Genomic DNA, 17024 nt, shown 5'->3' with positions numbered 1-17024 from the left:
AGCTCAGTGAATTGTTATAAAGCCAATGCTTTTGCAACAGCTACTAGGTCAGTGTATTCAACGGTACAAGCTGCCCAGAAGCCTCTCTCTGTGTCCATATCCCAACCACATGCTCTTCTCTCCCTCCAAAGTAACCACTACCCTCTTTTATATGAATCACTTTCTTGCCTTTTTTATTGTTGCACTTAGACTTGACATGTTTTTAAAGCTACACCCACTCTATTCCATTATTTTTCTCATGGTTCACCTGTTGAGGAATTGGGCCATTTATCCTGCAGTGTTTCCTACAGACTAGATCTTGCTGATCGTTGATAGCATTCAGCATTATCCAGTGCCTTCTCTGTGCAGCTGGATTCAGAGGTTTGATCAGATTCGGGTCCCTTTCCTTTGGCAAGACTGCAGGTGGCATTGTGCTCTCCCCTCAGGAGACACAGGATGTCTGCTTTTTCTCCTTTCTTGAAATAACCATCGTTGGTGATCAAGGTCAAGATGCATAGATTCATCAGGGATTGGGAAATGCTTATATTCTAATTCTGTGTTTGTTTTTATTTATTAGCTGGAATAAATATATAAGGGGACATTTCCCCTCATTTAATTTTTGGCTTCCCTATGGTACAGTTAATATAAGATAAGCAAAAAAAGTGCTTTATTCTTCCTTTTATTTATAAATATTTCAAGATAATGAACTCATTACTTATCCTCTTCTGAAAGCAACCAAAATTTTAAGATATCATTATGAACACAGGGATGTAAACCTATGTGACATATGTCAGTCTATACTTTCTTGGACCTGGTACAGAATTTGCCTTTGCTCTGAAGTCCACTCAAAATGGTAGTTATAAGAGGCACCACATATATGGATCAGAACCATTCCCCATTTGGACACATGCTGCTTCCAAAACCTAGAGAGCTGTGCTGATTCTTAGCAGTAGGAGGTGCAATTCCAATCTTACTCTCTACCTTAGAGTGGATGTCTAGTAGCATGCTTTAGATGACTGGAGAGGAAGAGCTCTGCTGATGTGAACTTTGTTGTTTGAGTCTTCGTAAGGGCTATCTTACATGCATGATTCTAGGGTGCCACTTGCCAGACATTTTGGCAAGTCCAATGGGCAAGTCTATTTTCATCAATATGGTAGACCTGTATGACATTCTGCATGTACAACATCAAAATGATAGTGATTCCTGTAGATTACATCATAACAAAGACATCAGTATTCATACAATTCTTTGATGTGACAGTGAACACACTACTATGTTTCCATCATAAAAGCAAACTGCTTTTGATCCTCCTTCTAATGGGGATTATGAAAAATGCATTTACCAGATCAATAGCTGCACACCAAATGACAGAGATTCTGATAATCTGTTCCTATAAAGTGACTATCTCTGGCACAGGTGCTGTGATTAGGACCACCTGGTGAGTTAAACTGTGGCGGTCCATTCACTATCACCTGCTGCTGAAGGGGCCACAGCAGTGAATGGGATGGGAATGTAGCGAAGGCTGACATATCCTCATCCTGTCAATCTTTTGTTGGATTTAATTTCTCTAATTCCAACAATCATGAGCATAGCTTCTGGTTTACTATGTAGGCCAAAAGGAGGATGTAGATTTAGGAGCTTCCATTTGCCTCTTTCTACCAAGATGGCTCTTTCTCTACAGGTCAGGGTGCTAATTTGGGGGTTCTGTCAGCTGCTAAATCCAGGGTTTCTCAACACCAGATCAATTGAGATTTTGATCTGAATAATTCCTTGTCCTGGAGGCTGTCCTGTGTGTGGAAGGATGTTTAGCAGCATCTCTTATTTCTACAACAGGTACCAGTAGCACCCCATCCCCAAGGCCCCAGGTGAGAATCAAAAATGTCTCCAGATATTGCCAAATGTCCCCTGGGGGACAAAATCACTCCCAATTGAGAACCACTGTGCTAAATATATCTACCCCAGTTATACACCCAAAAACTGGGTCAATTAACACAATGTGTGGGTCCTTGTAGCCACTAAACTTGCAGGGACTTTGGTGAAACACCTGGCCTCATTACCCCCACTGCAATCACAGGGGCAAGATGGTGACTTCGGTTTCCTAGTAGCAGTGTCTGTTAAAGCTCTACACCCAAAAGTTATCAAAAGAGCAGAGCATTTCTCTTTTCCCAGTGTGCCATTGCCATTGAACCACAGCTGGTGACTTTGGGAAGATTATTTACAGAATATTCTGGGGCGGTGGGTCTTTTCTCAAAGGTGCACTGTCTCCCCTTCAAATCAGAGGGCTCTGGGTCAGTGAAGTGGCCCAGACCTACAGCCTGGACAAGGGCCACTACTTCCCCCTGAGGAGGCTGACATGAGTCTGCCCCTCCCCTTTCCCTTCTTCCGGTTATGAAGCCACAGGCCCACGTGTCCTGTCCATCAACATCATCCCTCAACACCATGATCAGTTATCTACTGTCACCTTGCCTTTCCATTCAAGGCCCCAGCTTGCCACCTGGCCCCACTGCTCATTCCCATAATTATGTCTACCTGTTGATTAGGTGTCACTGCTTGGCTTCTGCCATTCCAGGATTTTAGAGTCCACTCTGATGCAGGTGACATGGTTGCATCACCTCCTGTGGACTCTTCCTGGAGGAGGCATTCTATCCTGAGCTCCTCAGGGAGGTCACTTCCCCAACCAGTTCCCCTTGAGGAACAATAATCAGGTGGTCTACCCTTTAGTCCCAAGTAAGAAACCCATTCCAGTATTCCTACAACTATGAGCCTTCTGACCCGTTCCTAAATACTCTCTCCTCCTCATCCACTGCAGGGATCACACAGCCCCAGATTCGGGAAGCTGTTCCAGCAGCTACTAAAACTGGCTCCAAGGTCCTTGCCAGTCATTACGTCCTATTTCATAGATGAATGTTCTCATGGAAAAAGAATTCCCCTGTATACGTCTATTATCCATAATCCCTTCCAACACCCTGAGGACCCACTCCACATTTCTGTATCTCAGACAGGTGCATTTGCTTCCAGAATGGAAACTATTTCTCAGGTTCACCTGTTCAGAGCTCTGACCCTGGTTATTGGCCTGGAGGTAATGCATGAAGTGGTGGTGCAGTTTGAGGAGGGTGGGCACCACCTTGTAATAGATTCCCTTCTGGCGATGTTTTCACAGTCTCTAGGAAAGGGAAGCCTGCTCTCCCCCAGTGAAGAGAGGGGTTCTGCAGGCAAGGAGCTCTAGGGAGTCTGAGAGTTCAAGTTGCTCAGGCTTATCCACCAAGGGTCTCCACCCCGCTCCCAGGGACCCTCTGTTTCTCACCATGGCCTTGAATTTGGTGTAAGACAGCTGTGTCCCTGCTGCATATTCAATCTGCTTTGTAGTTCAATTAAACCTGGTGCCTAATTCTCAGCACAGTCTGCTCTGAGGCTGTAGGGAATCAGGGCTCTTTGAAGACTTGCATGGCAGCCTTCTGGCTTTCCCAGTATAATTTTGTTGACAGTTGGCAAAGCTGAGTTTGCTTAATCTTTTAAGGCTCCCATATAAGTTAAACAAAATACAACCAACTCCATGAGAGTTTTAAATAACATTGTTCTATATTGTTTGATAGTCATAGTTACAAAAAAATAAACATTAGAAACCCTCAGTGCTTTCCCTTCTCCTTGCCTTCAAATCAGAGGGCTCTGGGCCCGTGGAGTGGCCCAAACCTACAGCCTGGATGAGGGCCACTACTTCCCCCTGAGGAGGCTGATGTGAGTCTGCCCCTCCCCTTTCCCACAACTCTGGGCCTTCTGACCCATGACATGCTAATGCACTGCAGGCGAGAGCCTCCGGCAAGTATGAAGCTCCTGCACTTCCAGGGCTCACCCCTACTCCACTTCCTACCTGCAATGAGGTCCTTCCTCTTTTTCACTTAGAAAGGAAATTTTTATGGGTAGGCAGTAGGTGTATATATTTATGAGATACATGAGAAACTTTGAAACAGGAGACAATGTGCAACAATCACATCAGGGAAATGGGGTATCCATCACCTCAAAGATTCATCATTTCTTTGTGTAATGAACATCCCAACTGTACACCCTCAGTCATTCTAAAATGTGTAACAGATCATTGCTGACTGTAGCCACCCTGTTGTACTATCAAGTGCTAGATCTTATTCATTGAACCTAACTATATTTTTGGATCCATTGGCCATCACTGGGGTCCTTGTTGTCCCCTGACTAGTGAACCACCCGCTTTCAGAATCCCGTACTGAGAGTGTGTGTTCTACGGCTATCCTGGCTCCGACTTTCTTGGCCTCTGTTCTGCTGAAAGCAGAGATGGAGACCAGGGCTTACCTAGTTCTTGTTTATGTGGTATCTGTTCCCAGGAGGCAGGAATGAGAGGGTGGAGGGCGCAAAGCAGAAGAGGGAGAACATCCACCCAGAGAGGACATCCAAGTGGCCGCACCATGAGCAGCTGGTGCCTGAGCCCGTGGGGACCTTCTGAGAGGCCGTATCCATTCTGCCACAGGAACTGGCTGGTCACATGGAAAAGGCAGATGTCTGTGTCCATCGCTCTCACCCTCCACAGCCTGAGAGCTGCCCATGGTGGGTGAACCCCTCCCACTTTCATGCAGCATAAGGACTCAGGAGCACTGAGAAGGCTTTTCTTTACATCTTCAGTGTCAAAAATCCCAGGGAAAGAGCAAGAGATGAGTGGTAAACTTTCAAGCCGAGGTGCTGTCGGCATGAGGGGAGCTGCAGCCTCACAGAATCTTCCACACTGCTGCGCTGGAGTCAGAGGGGAGGGGAAGGGATGTGGGACATGCACAATACCACGTGGCTGCTATGAGGGGCCAGGATGGGGACACACATCCAGAGGAGGGGGACACACGGCCAGGCCAGGGGCAGGGAAGGGGACACACAGCCAGAGAAGGGGGACACACGGCCAGGCCAGGGGCAGGGATGGGTACACACAGCTGGTGCAAGGGGCCGGTATGGGGACACACAGGCAGGCGAGAGGCTGGGACGGGGACACATGGCCAGGCAAGGGGAAGGGACAGGGACACACAGCAAGGTGAGGGGCTGGGACGGGGGACACACAGCAAGGCGAGGGGCCGGGATGGGAGTGCGCGGGGCTGAGATGGGAATACACAGCCACTGTGAGGGGCTGGGACAGGGTCCAGGCTGGGCTCCTACATGCCCATCCAGGGTGGACTTGGTAGCACCATCCCCAGCACAAATCTTTCACCTCTAGGTCTAAAGTGGTGGCTCTGGGTCCCACGGACACAGGTGGACTCAGCCAGAGGTGTGTTCTCATGCCCATTCCACACAGGACAGTGACATGAGAGGGCAGCTATTCACACCCCCTCAGCTGGAACTCAGTGACTCAGGCACGTCTAAGCTCCAAAGGCAGCAGGCGAGAGCCTCAGCCGGCTTAGCCAGGGGCTTGTGGGCTTTCCTGACACCCTGAGAAAGAAAGAACGGGAGAATGGATGTCGGTAGATGCGGACAGCAGGACCCGCAGCCGGAGCAAGGCTGGGAAGGAATGCTGGCAGCAGGCACCTGCCATACTGTGTCCAACAGAGGAGTGCTCTTTGACAGCTTCGGAGGGTAGTGATGCCAGTCCTGCTCAGACAGGGAGGACTCGAGGGAGTTAATAAATTGGGCTATGGGCCTTTAAGATTGATGGAATTCCTTCATTTTTATCAATGTGGTCTCATTGCAAGGGAATTGGAGTTCTCTCTTTTCCATACTCAGCTCAATCTTTTGCCTGTTGACACCTCTCATCTTCTCTCAGGCCAATCCTCCTTTTGGGTTATAGCAGAATCTCATAATCATTTTTCTTCCATTCTACCAAATTGCCTGTGCAAGATACAGTAGCTGTTCCAAAGACTTCAGACAAAGAACAATAGCTTAAAAATATTTATACTTGAGTCAATTTTTAAAATAAATGTGAAGCCAGGCATTTCCAGGAACCCTCTTAGCCCGGTCATACTGGGTAGCAACAGACCGAGCCAAATGCTGGGAGCAGGGCATGGATGGAGGGAGGGGCTGCTGGAACCCACGGGCACAGTCAGACCAAAGACATCTAGTGGCTTTCCGCAGGGGGCATCTGTCGGGTGTTTTGGAAGCATCCAAACGACAACCCACATCTGTGGACCGGGGCGTCTGCGAGGCAGGATCTTCTGTGGTCTGGTTGCCATCTTGTCCCCGAAGAGGATCTATCATTCTCTAAAACCCCAAGCTCTCCTGGAGCCAAACTCAGTGCCTTCAAGAGCTTAGGGCTAACGGTAGCCTTGGGCTGCCCAGGAACTGCCTCCTCCTGTCCTTCCTGGTAAACATCCTCACTCAGAGGATGGCAGGGAAAGGTGCTAAGCGAGAACCTAATGCTCTAGGTCCTTGGTACATCATAAAACCATGATCATGCAGACACTTATGTCTATGTCCAATTCGATTGTGAGATGGCTGAGGGCACAGGCCAGGGGGTGCTCTCACACTCCTCCCTCCTCCAGGGCGGGGCGCAAAGTGCTGCACACAGGAGGCCTGCTGCTGCTCTCTTTGCTTAGCTAACAATGAGAACACGACAGGAGTGAGTTTTGGGCCAGATTTCCTGATTAGCAGCTGCAAACATTCTGGAGCTGCGTCATGCCTATGCGCACCACATCACTCCACAATACACTGTGCGCTCCCAGGCATCCAGCCTCTGCACAGCCTGTTCCTTCTGCCCAGGTGGCAATTCCTTACTTCTTTCTCTTATTACAATTCCAGGCTCCTACGTATCTGTCCTCTGATCTCAGTATAGATAGAGCTTCCCCTAGGAAGCATATTCTAAATCGTAAGCCCCGGGGAAGGGCTTCTCTGATGGTCTCCCATGGATCTTCATACCCATTCCTAAAATAGACATGTAATCACACAGCCACTTCTCCAGGACCTCTGACTGAAACCTTGTCAAGTCAGGGACCACGTTTGTCTGCTCTCTGCGGTGTTGGGCACCCACACTGTGCCTGGGCACAGCAGATGCCCCATGGATGTTTGTTGGATGAATATACAAAAATGGCGGCTACCACTTAGTGCTTATCAAGTGTCAAGTTCTGTGCCTGCCTCTCCACATAAAGTATCCCAATTTTTAAAACAGTCTTGTTAGGTAGACATTACCATGCTATATTTAAAGACAAGAAGAACAAAGCCCAGAGAGATTTTAAAACTTTTCTAGAGTCCCATGCCCAAGAAATAGTAGAGATGCAATTTTGACCTTGGTCCTTTGAAAAGGAAGTGTGTTCTTTCCACCACTGGTGACTGTGTAAGCTATGGAGGCAGCAGCCGGATCAACTCGTCCCTGCTGCTTTTTGAGAGATGGGCTTAAGTAACCTCCTTCCCTTGTAGTCTACACTGATGTTTCCAAAGCAGCAGACATGAATTTCAAGAAGGCACAACTCAAATCTTATTTCCCCATGAACTGTTTTCCTTTGCATATTCATAATTTATTTTTCACAACTCGTGGTTCTGTAATTGAATGTATACTGTCTTAATTCATTGCACACTCATTTCTTATTTACATAGGGCATATCCTCGAAGAGCATTTAAATGAATGAGGCTTGCACTTCTCCTGTTCTTACATGAACCCCAGGTGCTCAGATGGCTGTGGTTGTCAGGAGGAGACAGAGTGGGGTGTAGAATCATCAGAAACAACCGTTACTGGGACAGGGCGTCCAACTTTCTCTCATGCCACAGTCAGGACCTCACATTTAAATGCTTCCATCAAAGCGACAAAAGCAATTGATTCTATTTGTCTTCTTCTTGAGGCCACGGAATACATTTTGGAATCAAGAAAGTGGTCCCCCAAGCATAGCTCGAAACCAGAAATGAGCTGCTAGACCTTGGGTTTGATGGTGTTTCAGATAACTGGGAGCTGCCTGCAGCAGAAAGAGTGCTCCCTTCGGGGGAACGGACAGCCAGGATGGTCTCAGGATGCCTTAACTTTCCTAATGAGGTGCCAAGGCCATTGCGGATGCCAACTGAGGGGTAAGGCAGGTGTTGGCCCACAGATGTCCATGCCAGACTCCTGGGGTCCATGGAAATCCCTCTAGAACAGTCGCTGGCTATGCAGCCTCAGTCCTGTGCTTAGCAGCAGATTGTCAGTTAAGCATAATGAACGTTGAACCATAGGAACTTTTGGAGCTCGGGAGATGCAGAGGCTGTGGCCCCGGCCCTCAGTGACAGCAGACGGTGTCTTTGGGAGGCTGGGGTTGGGGGGACTCCTCACACACTGTGCCAGGCTGCTTCTGTGCACCGTCAGGAGCTCCACCCGGGCTCTCACAGGATTTGCAAACTTGATCTGCAAAAGGTCAGAGAGTCAATATTTGGGGGTTCGTGGACCATATGGTTTTTGTCAGAACCACTCAACAGGTGGGTTGGAGCCAGGATTCTAACTCAGGTTTATTTGACTCTAAATCCTCTGAGCTCTTTCCTATGGTTACCCTGATAAAATAGTGACTGCTCACACCTTACATGCCATATATGCCAGACATTGTAAGCACACTTCAAAAACTTAACTTATGTGATCCTCAACAATTTAATTTACTAGAACCTTTCTATGAGATAGGAATTGGCCTTATCTTCATTTTAGAAATGAGGAAACTGAGGCACAGAGAGTTTAAGTAACTTTCCTGAGGACACACAGCTAATGGTGGTGGTGCTGGGATTTGAACCCTGGCAGACTGCCTAGGAAGTCTGGGCCCCTATCCACTACACTAAAACAGAGGTGAATCAGATGTCCACAATAAAAGACACTGTATAATTGAATGCACAGCTTGGTGACCAGGACTCAAAGCGACTTCAGAGTTTAGGGGGGAGTCCATCTGGAACAGGCCCAAAGTATCCCCCAGCCCCATGAAAGGAGGACAGATATGACAGAGGAGGGCAGGAGAGGACAGCACCAGTCCCTGTGGAACCAGGCAATTTGCTCCTTGTCCAGACACTTTGCATCTAACCCATAACCAAAATTTATCGAGCACTTACAATATGCCTTACTCAATTAAGCACTTTCATTTCTCTAAAAGACAAATTAATCTGTTTTACTACATAGATAATCAGAGAATATTAAAACTAAACAAGGCTTTAAAAATCACCTAGAGGGTTCCAGCTCAGAGGAGGGGCCGGAGTTACAATCTGAAGACCAGGCTGTGGAGGCTGCACCACCGTCTGCCGAGAGGCTTGGCAGGTGGGATTTCTCTTGCTCAGGTGGCAGACAGTCCAACTCAAACTGGCCTACATCAAAAAAGTGGAGACACATTGGCCACATGCTGAAAGGTCTGGCGGTGAACTCAATATGTTTACACACAATGGCACGATCTGGGCTCACTGCAACCTCCGCCTCCCAGGTTCAAGCAATTCTCCCGCCTCAGCCTCCCGAGTAGCTGGGATGACAGGCATTTGCCACCACGTCTGGCTAATTTTTTTTTTTTTTTGTATTTTTAGTAGAGATGAGGTTTCACCATGTTGGTCAGGCTGGTTGCGAACTCCTGACATTAGGTGATCCACCCGCCTCGGCCTCCCAAAGTGCTGGCATTACAGGTGTGAGCCACTGCGCCTGGCCAGCAACTCATTTTTAAAGAAATTACAATCAATAATCAGCCCTATAACGTACTGGACATTTGGGTGATGAGAAAATTGAGACACACAGAGGACAAGGTGCTGGCCAGGGTGACTTAATAGAGTGGAAAACCACTGTTTTCAGGATGCCAGCACCCATTCCCACCTTGTGAAGACACTGACATTTGCTTCAAGGGAATGGCTCTGACACCACAATTTGAAAAGCATCCTATAATTCATTGCTAGGTCAGGTGACAAAGACTCAAAATGGCCTGGGAGGATGAATCCACCCCAGCACCAGGGATGGCTTGTGTCCTAGACCCATCGAACAAGCACAGAACCTCTGTCAGCTGGTCAGAGACAGCGAGTCAGCTCCAGACCTTCTGACTGAGGTACTGGGGTAGTATTTTCTGATTCTCTCTCTCTCTCTGTTCAGCTGGTGGTTGAGAAGCAATAGAGCTCAAGCATCCAGGGCTGCTATTGGAGGCTACGAGAGGGTGCAGCAGAGCCACAGATGTGGGTAAGAAATGGAGACAGAGAGCCCAGATTCCAGTGGCCGCGGCTTGTGCTGTATAGTGTTTCACTTTGTGAATATATTCTAACTTTTTGTCTGTTCTATTTTTGATGGACATTTAGCTTGTTATAGTCCTTGCTACTATTGAAATAGTGCCAGGAATATTTTTGTACATATTCTTTGGTAAAAATAAGTACCCACTTACGCTGGATATTTACTAATGCCTACAGAAGAATTTAAATCATGACAACTTTATGAATAACAAAATTTGCCAAAATATTATTTATAATTGAAAAAATAATAAAGATCAACAAGGAAATGATAGGTCATTAAATACACAGTCTTGGGAAGAAGTGTTTTGATTTTTATCTTCACCATTTATCAAAATAAAAGCATTAAATACATAAGGACATAATAAATTCTAAGAAAGCATAAGCAACACCAGACAAGGAAGAAATTTCTAAGTGTGAAAATGTATTAAGTAAACCACAATGGAAAAATTTTGAGTACATAGCAATTTTAAACTTCTGTGGGCCAACACATATAATTAACAAAATTATAACTTATCTAATAATTCAGAAAAATATTTATAACAAATACATCACAAAGGTTTAATAAACTTACTATAATCTAAATTCACATAAATTGGTGATAAAGACATTACCAAACCAAGAAAAGTTAGCAAAACTGTAGAAATGGATTTACACCTGTGCTTAATAATGAAAACACTTCAACATTTCTAGTAATCAAAGGAGAGAGGATTGAAACATGGGGACATAATTTTGCACTATCACGAGGTACAAATATTTAACACTATTAAAACAGCGCTGAAGAGAATGGGGAAAAAAGAGGCACGGTTATATGCTGTTGGGCTAACTTCTGCAGGAAGCAACTCAGCAATATACATGTGAAGCTTAAAAACATGCAGAACTTCTGAATCCGTATTTCTACACTCAGGAATCTGTTCTTCCCCAGTAATAATGCGAAACACAAACAAAATAAATGTATACCATATTCATCAAACCAGCATTTATCATTGAAAGAAATAAGAAAAAAAGCAATACCTAACAATAAAAAAGTAGAGAAAAATGGCTATTGACCGTGTGATGGAATATGATGCAACCATTAAACGATGGCGGTCATTAGGTTATGCAGAGCAAGGTCAAGTAGCCAAGTGGCATGAGCACCACCACTCCTGCAGCAGCCTGGGCAGCTTCCACTGGGCAGAACAGACCCAGGATGACAGGCCCGTAGTATAGGACTCCATTGTCCATCACACCCCACCCTGCTAGGTAGCAGCAGTCCAGCCAGTGCAGATGTTTGTTGCCTGGAGAGAGTCTGATGCCTGAACTGCAACCTTCAAACTGCGAGACTGGGGAGTGTCACTGGGGTGTCTTCAGGACCTTGGATAACTCCAGTGAGGCCGTAAGATTAGAGATGGCACCAGGAGACAGTGGGAGATGGTTGTCCACCTGCAATTGAAATAAGGACATTTCTCATCGCTTCACAGGGAGTGAAGGTGTCTGTGGGCTCGTCAAGTTGAGTAAGAAAGAAAGATAGATGTGGAGGAGGGACACAGGCTAGGGGAGAGAAAAGCTGGAGATACCGACTGATAAAAGAGTCCCCTTAGAGACAAATGTATGTGTTTGTATGTTGAACCAGACACAGTGAGGGGCTAGGCATTCTTCTTTGGCAGACAGGAGAATGTAAAGCAAGAGGAAGAGCAGTTACAATTCCTGTGATCCTATCTTTAACTTCATGTTGTGCTGAGCTAACAGACATGTTCTGTGTTCCAAAGAAAGAGAAAAAGAAAAGGAATCACGTTACCTAACTCACTGTTGAGATGAAAAGGCAGTGGATGGCGGGCAACTGGGATGAGCAAGTTTCTTTGCTGCTGCCCTTCGCTTCAACCGAGCTGTTTTTATGGCCTTATTATGTAAGTTAAAGTTTTTAAGAAGTTAAATGAGTGGCAAAAATGAAGCAGAATTTGTGGCAATTTTATATGTTCTTTCAAAGGTGTGCATGGTGGGGATAATAACATTTATATAGTGATTTCATGCATATTATCCTTTTTATTCATTGCATGAACTTTACTATGATTCTGATGTCACAGGTGAGTAACTAAATGTTCAGGAATGTTATCTGCCGCAGGATCAGGGCAGCCACACTGTACACAGCCAGGTAGCCCTGTTCATAGTGTAGTATTTGTGGGTGGTGCTCCTGAAGTTGTGTGTGGCTTTATGTGGCACTCCTGACCAGCCAGAAGTAAATGGCAAAAGGTGCCTCTCAAAACTAGGTTCTTTGTCATCTCCTCCCAGGGTGTCACATTACTGAAATCTGCTAGTTAAGGAAAGGAGGATTTCTCTTCTATCCTTTGTTTTCCCATACTACAAAATACAATTCATACTGCAAATAAGCTTCCATTCCTACATGATTTATTGAGGAAATAACTCATCCTTTTAGGGTTCAATTATCTTTAAATTTTTAAGCAGCTTCTTTGAAATGTATTTTATTTGGTATTGCTATCTATTGCTGTGACACTGTATTCACATCAAATGTCATTTAAAGACTATATATAAAATAGTTACATGTTCTTTCTAGTACAAAAACAAAGAATGAACCATAAAAAAGGTTTTTAGATAGAATTCAAAAAAAATTGAAAGCCTCTGGTTTTCCCTTTTGGGCAAAACGTCTAGTCTTGATACCCTGAAAAATCTCTGCTATAAAAGACCTCTAAGGCATAAAATAAAATAAAAATCCACATCCTTTTAAGTTCATAATGACCTTGCAAGAATGTAGGAGAAATCCCAGGGGACAAAACAAAAGGGGGCACACACGTCGTGGAAAGGCGGTGCAAGGAATGACGGCTCTGGGGGAACCTGGTAATTTCCCTACACCTTGTGCTGCGGTTTCAGTAGCCCCAAAAGGCAGAAGACAACATGGAGGCTCTTGGAAGGGAAGAGTCTCCCAGGACCTTCTCATGCAGCCAGAAACTCCAAGAGCCATGCTGAGTGAAAGGACAAACACACAAAGTCTCTGCCCTTCAAGGGGAGAGAAGGTGACTTCAATATCTAGGCACAAAGGTTGGAAGTCAGCAAACAAACCAACAGATGATGACTCAGCCATACAGCTCCACAGCCAGATGCTGGAACTATCAGACGCTGAGCCCCTCTCTCAAGGTCCTTTTTAAGGGGAACGCAAAGTTAAAGAACGACCAAGTTAAATCTATTCCAGAAATGTAAATTTTGTTTAACATTGAAAAATCAATTAATATAGTTAGCCCTACTTATAAATCAAACTAGAAAGGCGTAAGATCACCTCAGTAGGCACTAAAAAATATTTGATTAATTTTTATATCCATTCAGCTTAAATTCATTGGCATAATGGGCTACAGGAGAACTTCTTTAAACTGAAAAAAATTGAACCTACCAAAATCTTAGCACAAACATGGTACCACATGGTAGAATCTGGAACATTCCCTTTCAAAAAGGATTAAAACAAGGTTGCTTTTACAGCATACATGGGTGGCTCTAGCAAGTTCAATAAGATGAGAAAATCTGTAAGCGACACATGAAATGGTATTATTTGTGTATTTATAAAGTATTTCCCTCTAAACATCTTTAAAGCATTAAAATTAATATGAGGGTTTAACAAAATGATCAGATATAAGATAAACTAAAAATTGATTTTATTTCTCTACCCAAGCAACAAAGAGAAAATGTAGTTTTTAAAAATGGATACTGGCTGGGCGCGGTGGCTCACACCTGTAATCCCAGCACTTTGGGAGGCCGAGGCGGGCGGATCACGAGGTCAGGAGATCGAGACCATCCTGGCTAACGCGGCGAAACCCCGTCTCTACTAAAAAAAATACAAAAATTAGCCGGGCGTGGTGGCAGGTGCCTGCAGTCCCAGCTACTCCGGAGGCTGAGGCAGGAGAATGGCGTGAACCCGGGAGGCGGAGCTTGCAGTGAGCCGAGATCGCGCCACTGCGCTCCAGCCTGGGCGACAGAGCGAGACTCCGTTTCTAAAAAAAAAAAAAAAAAAAAAAAAAAAAGGATACTTTTTACAAGAGTAACAAAATATATAAGGTGCTAGGAATAAATCTAACAAAATATTTTAAAGATCTCTATGGGGAAAATTATAAAACTTTATAAAAAGACATTTTACAATTCCCTAAAGAAATAGGGAAACGTGCCACATTCCTGGCTAGGAGAACTCAATACCTTAAAGATGTTCAATCTTTCTAATTTTATCTCAGTCCTAACAAGGTTTATTAAACTTATCAAGCTGATGCTAAATCATAAGGAAAAGAGTTACAAATATCCAAGACATTCCTGAAGGAAAGTGAAGAAGTAGGTGAAGGAAATGGTCTACCAGAAAGTGAGATTTGTTAATAAAATATAGTAATTAAGACAGTGTGGTAATGGCATAAGAAGAAGCAAAAAGAACATCAGGGGAAAAGAACAGAGGGCACAGAGGCTGACTCATGCAAATCTAGAGACTTGCTGCATCTGAGAAGCGCTATTCAGACCAGTGGGAAAAAGTCAAATATTTGAAACACGCCTCGGAAACAATTTAAAAAAAAACTGAAATTGAGCCACTATCAGACACCATGCACAAACATATAATGCAGGTGAATTAAAGCTAAAAAAAGAGAGAGAGAAAGGAAATACAGGAGTAAATACTTGAAAATTTGGCGATAGAGAAAAAAATTAAAACAAAATGAAAAAGGCACAAAACTCAAAAGGGAAACTTGATAAATTTCACTCAGTTAAAATTTAAAATTGATGTTCATTCAAAAGAAAACATAAAGAAAATAAAAAGCAAATAATAAATTTGACAAATCGATTTTTATAAAAGATTAACACATGGCATATATAAACAATGCCTACAATCCAATGGGAAAAATTGTAAAACACAATGACACCTTATTGGTGGAATTTTCAATTTGTACACTCACTTTAGAAAATGATTTTTATTACACATTAAAATTAAAGGTGGACAGAATTAACACTGGCAATTCTATTCCTCTGTCCAAAACAGTGTGCCTAAGAATATATATGTATGCATAAATAATTGTTAAAAGGCACTTTAATTGTTCAAAGGTATGTAATTGTGAAACATACTTTTTAAAAAAACAAGTCATGTTCAAATAGAAATTTTAAAAACAACTACAAATAACCTAAATTTCTATTGGCAGAAGTGAAAAACAGTTATATATTTATTACAACTGAAAAAGATGAACTATGACTTCAGAAATCGTAATACATTTCTCTCAAAAACATAACAATGAACAGGGACAGAGAGAAGACTTGTGGCCACCAGGGGTGAAGGGAGGGGAACTCAAAAGTGACTGCTGTGGGCACAAAGTTTCTTGAGGTTTCTTTTTGGGGTGATGAAGATATTCCAGACTTAGATTGTGATGACAATTTCACAGCCTTGTGATTATACTAAAAAATATTAAGTTGTACATTTTTATGGTATCTAAGTTACATCTCAGTAATAAAACCATACTGTTGAGCAAGTTGCAGAAGAATATTAATAGGAATGATAATATTTGTATAATGCTTAAATTTAAATACAATGCAAAATGTTTACATACATATCCAGTAAAATCATGAAGACAGCCAAAGGACAATAATCACAAAATTTCAGATCATGATAAGGCTAGTCAGTGGACTTCAAAATAAATATTGGTAATGTTCTACTTTTTAGGCTTGACTATGCCAATTTTAAAGTATTATTATTTATAACTTATATATATGTTAAATATCTTTTTGTATGTGTGTACTATGTTGCACAATATAAAAATCCAATAAGTAAAAAATAAAAGTTCTTAAGGTAAATAAACTGAATTTCATCAAAAATTTGAGAGAAAAATTGGAAGAAGAGTAACAATGGGTAGGTGTGAAAAATAAAAGATAATAAATACCTAGTATATTGCTGAACCAATAAGGAATTCAGAAATATTAGGGCAAAAATATTTATGAGGGGTGGAAAGAAGTGAATAAGCTTGAGAGATACTAAGAATAGAAAATTGACAGAATTTGGCAATGGATTGGGATTCGGGGTGAAAACTATTGCAAGAATGATTTCCAGGTTTCCAGCTGCACAACTGGATAGATGGTGACCTACTTATCAAGGTAAGAATCACCTCCCAAATAATCATTAGCAAGGGCAGTTAAATTTTTATTTGCAAGAAATTAGAAACACCAAAACGAAGCAAGTATTAAGAGGTGGTTAAATGAATCATGGTACAATGGGGTAGAAGAATGGTATGCAGCCATTAAAAATCATGTTTTAAGAGATTGATGACATCTCTTAGAATGACATCTCTTAGAATATGTGTGGCATTTCAAAATGCAATTAAAATCACCATGAGTCTCTTCAAGTCCATCTCTTTAGGACTCCGATGTTACATGGAAGGCTGCAAAATCACACATTGTATCATGCATGTGCTATGAGGTAGTCTGGGAAACTGATGAGGAAGAGAAATGTTCCTGATTGTTTGTTATGAAATAATTATGTGGCTGGGGTTAAAAGCCTCTTAGGACAATCAAGTGGCAGCTTTCACTCAAGACAATTTTAATGCATTGGCAAAATGGCTTCTTTTCAAGTGCACCCCAGGTGATTCAGGGTAAAAGCTCAAAACAGCACCTTTTTGCCCAAAGCTACCTTCAGAAAGAAGGGTTGTCAATTTGCTAGAAATAATTTTTGTAATCTTCTAGGGTTATAGGCACAACATGGTTATTCTCTTTCCCTTAACTTTGGAATGCTGGAGTTTTGCATGTCTATCCCTTCTCGTCCTTTTTTCCATTTTCTCTGTTTCTATCTTCCACTTTCTTTCTGTTTCATCTTTCAAAATCAGAATGTCCTTTGGAATAAATATTATGTTTTTATTTGTTTATTTATAAAAGGACAGTAGTTATGGTATTGTTACTTTAACCTTCTCTGTGTAGACATAATGTCTTAA

General features: G+C 43.1%; 1 long non-coding RNA gene across 1 annotated transcript; it reads right to left on the bottom strand.

Annotated features, from left to right (window-relative positions):
* Positions 1 to 7405: 7405 nt before the first annotated feature.
* Positions 7406 to 9357, bottom strand: LOC107967986 (uncharacterized). Its single transcript, XR_001708864.2, has 2 exons — positions 9075 to 9357; positions 7406 to 8281 (listed from the first exon to the last, which is right to left on the bottom strand). It is a non-coding gene; the product is annotated as an uncharacterized LOC107967986 (long non-coding RNA).
* Between the last annotated feature and the right edge of the window lie 7667 nt (positions 9358 to 17024).

Source organism: Pan troglodytes, chromosome 14 (genome assembly GCF_028858775.2).
Source record: "Pan troglodytes isolate AG18354 chromosome 14, NHGRI_mPanTro3-v2.0_pri, whole genome shotgun sequence".
Taxonomy (NCBI): domain Eukaryota; kingdom Metazoa; phylum Chordata; class Mammalia; order Primates; family Hominidae; genus Pan; species Pan troglodytes.
The sequence above is the reverse complement of the archived record's forward strand: the minus strand, read 5'-3'. Positions and strand labels throughout refer to the sequence as shown.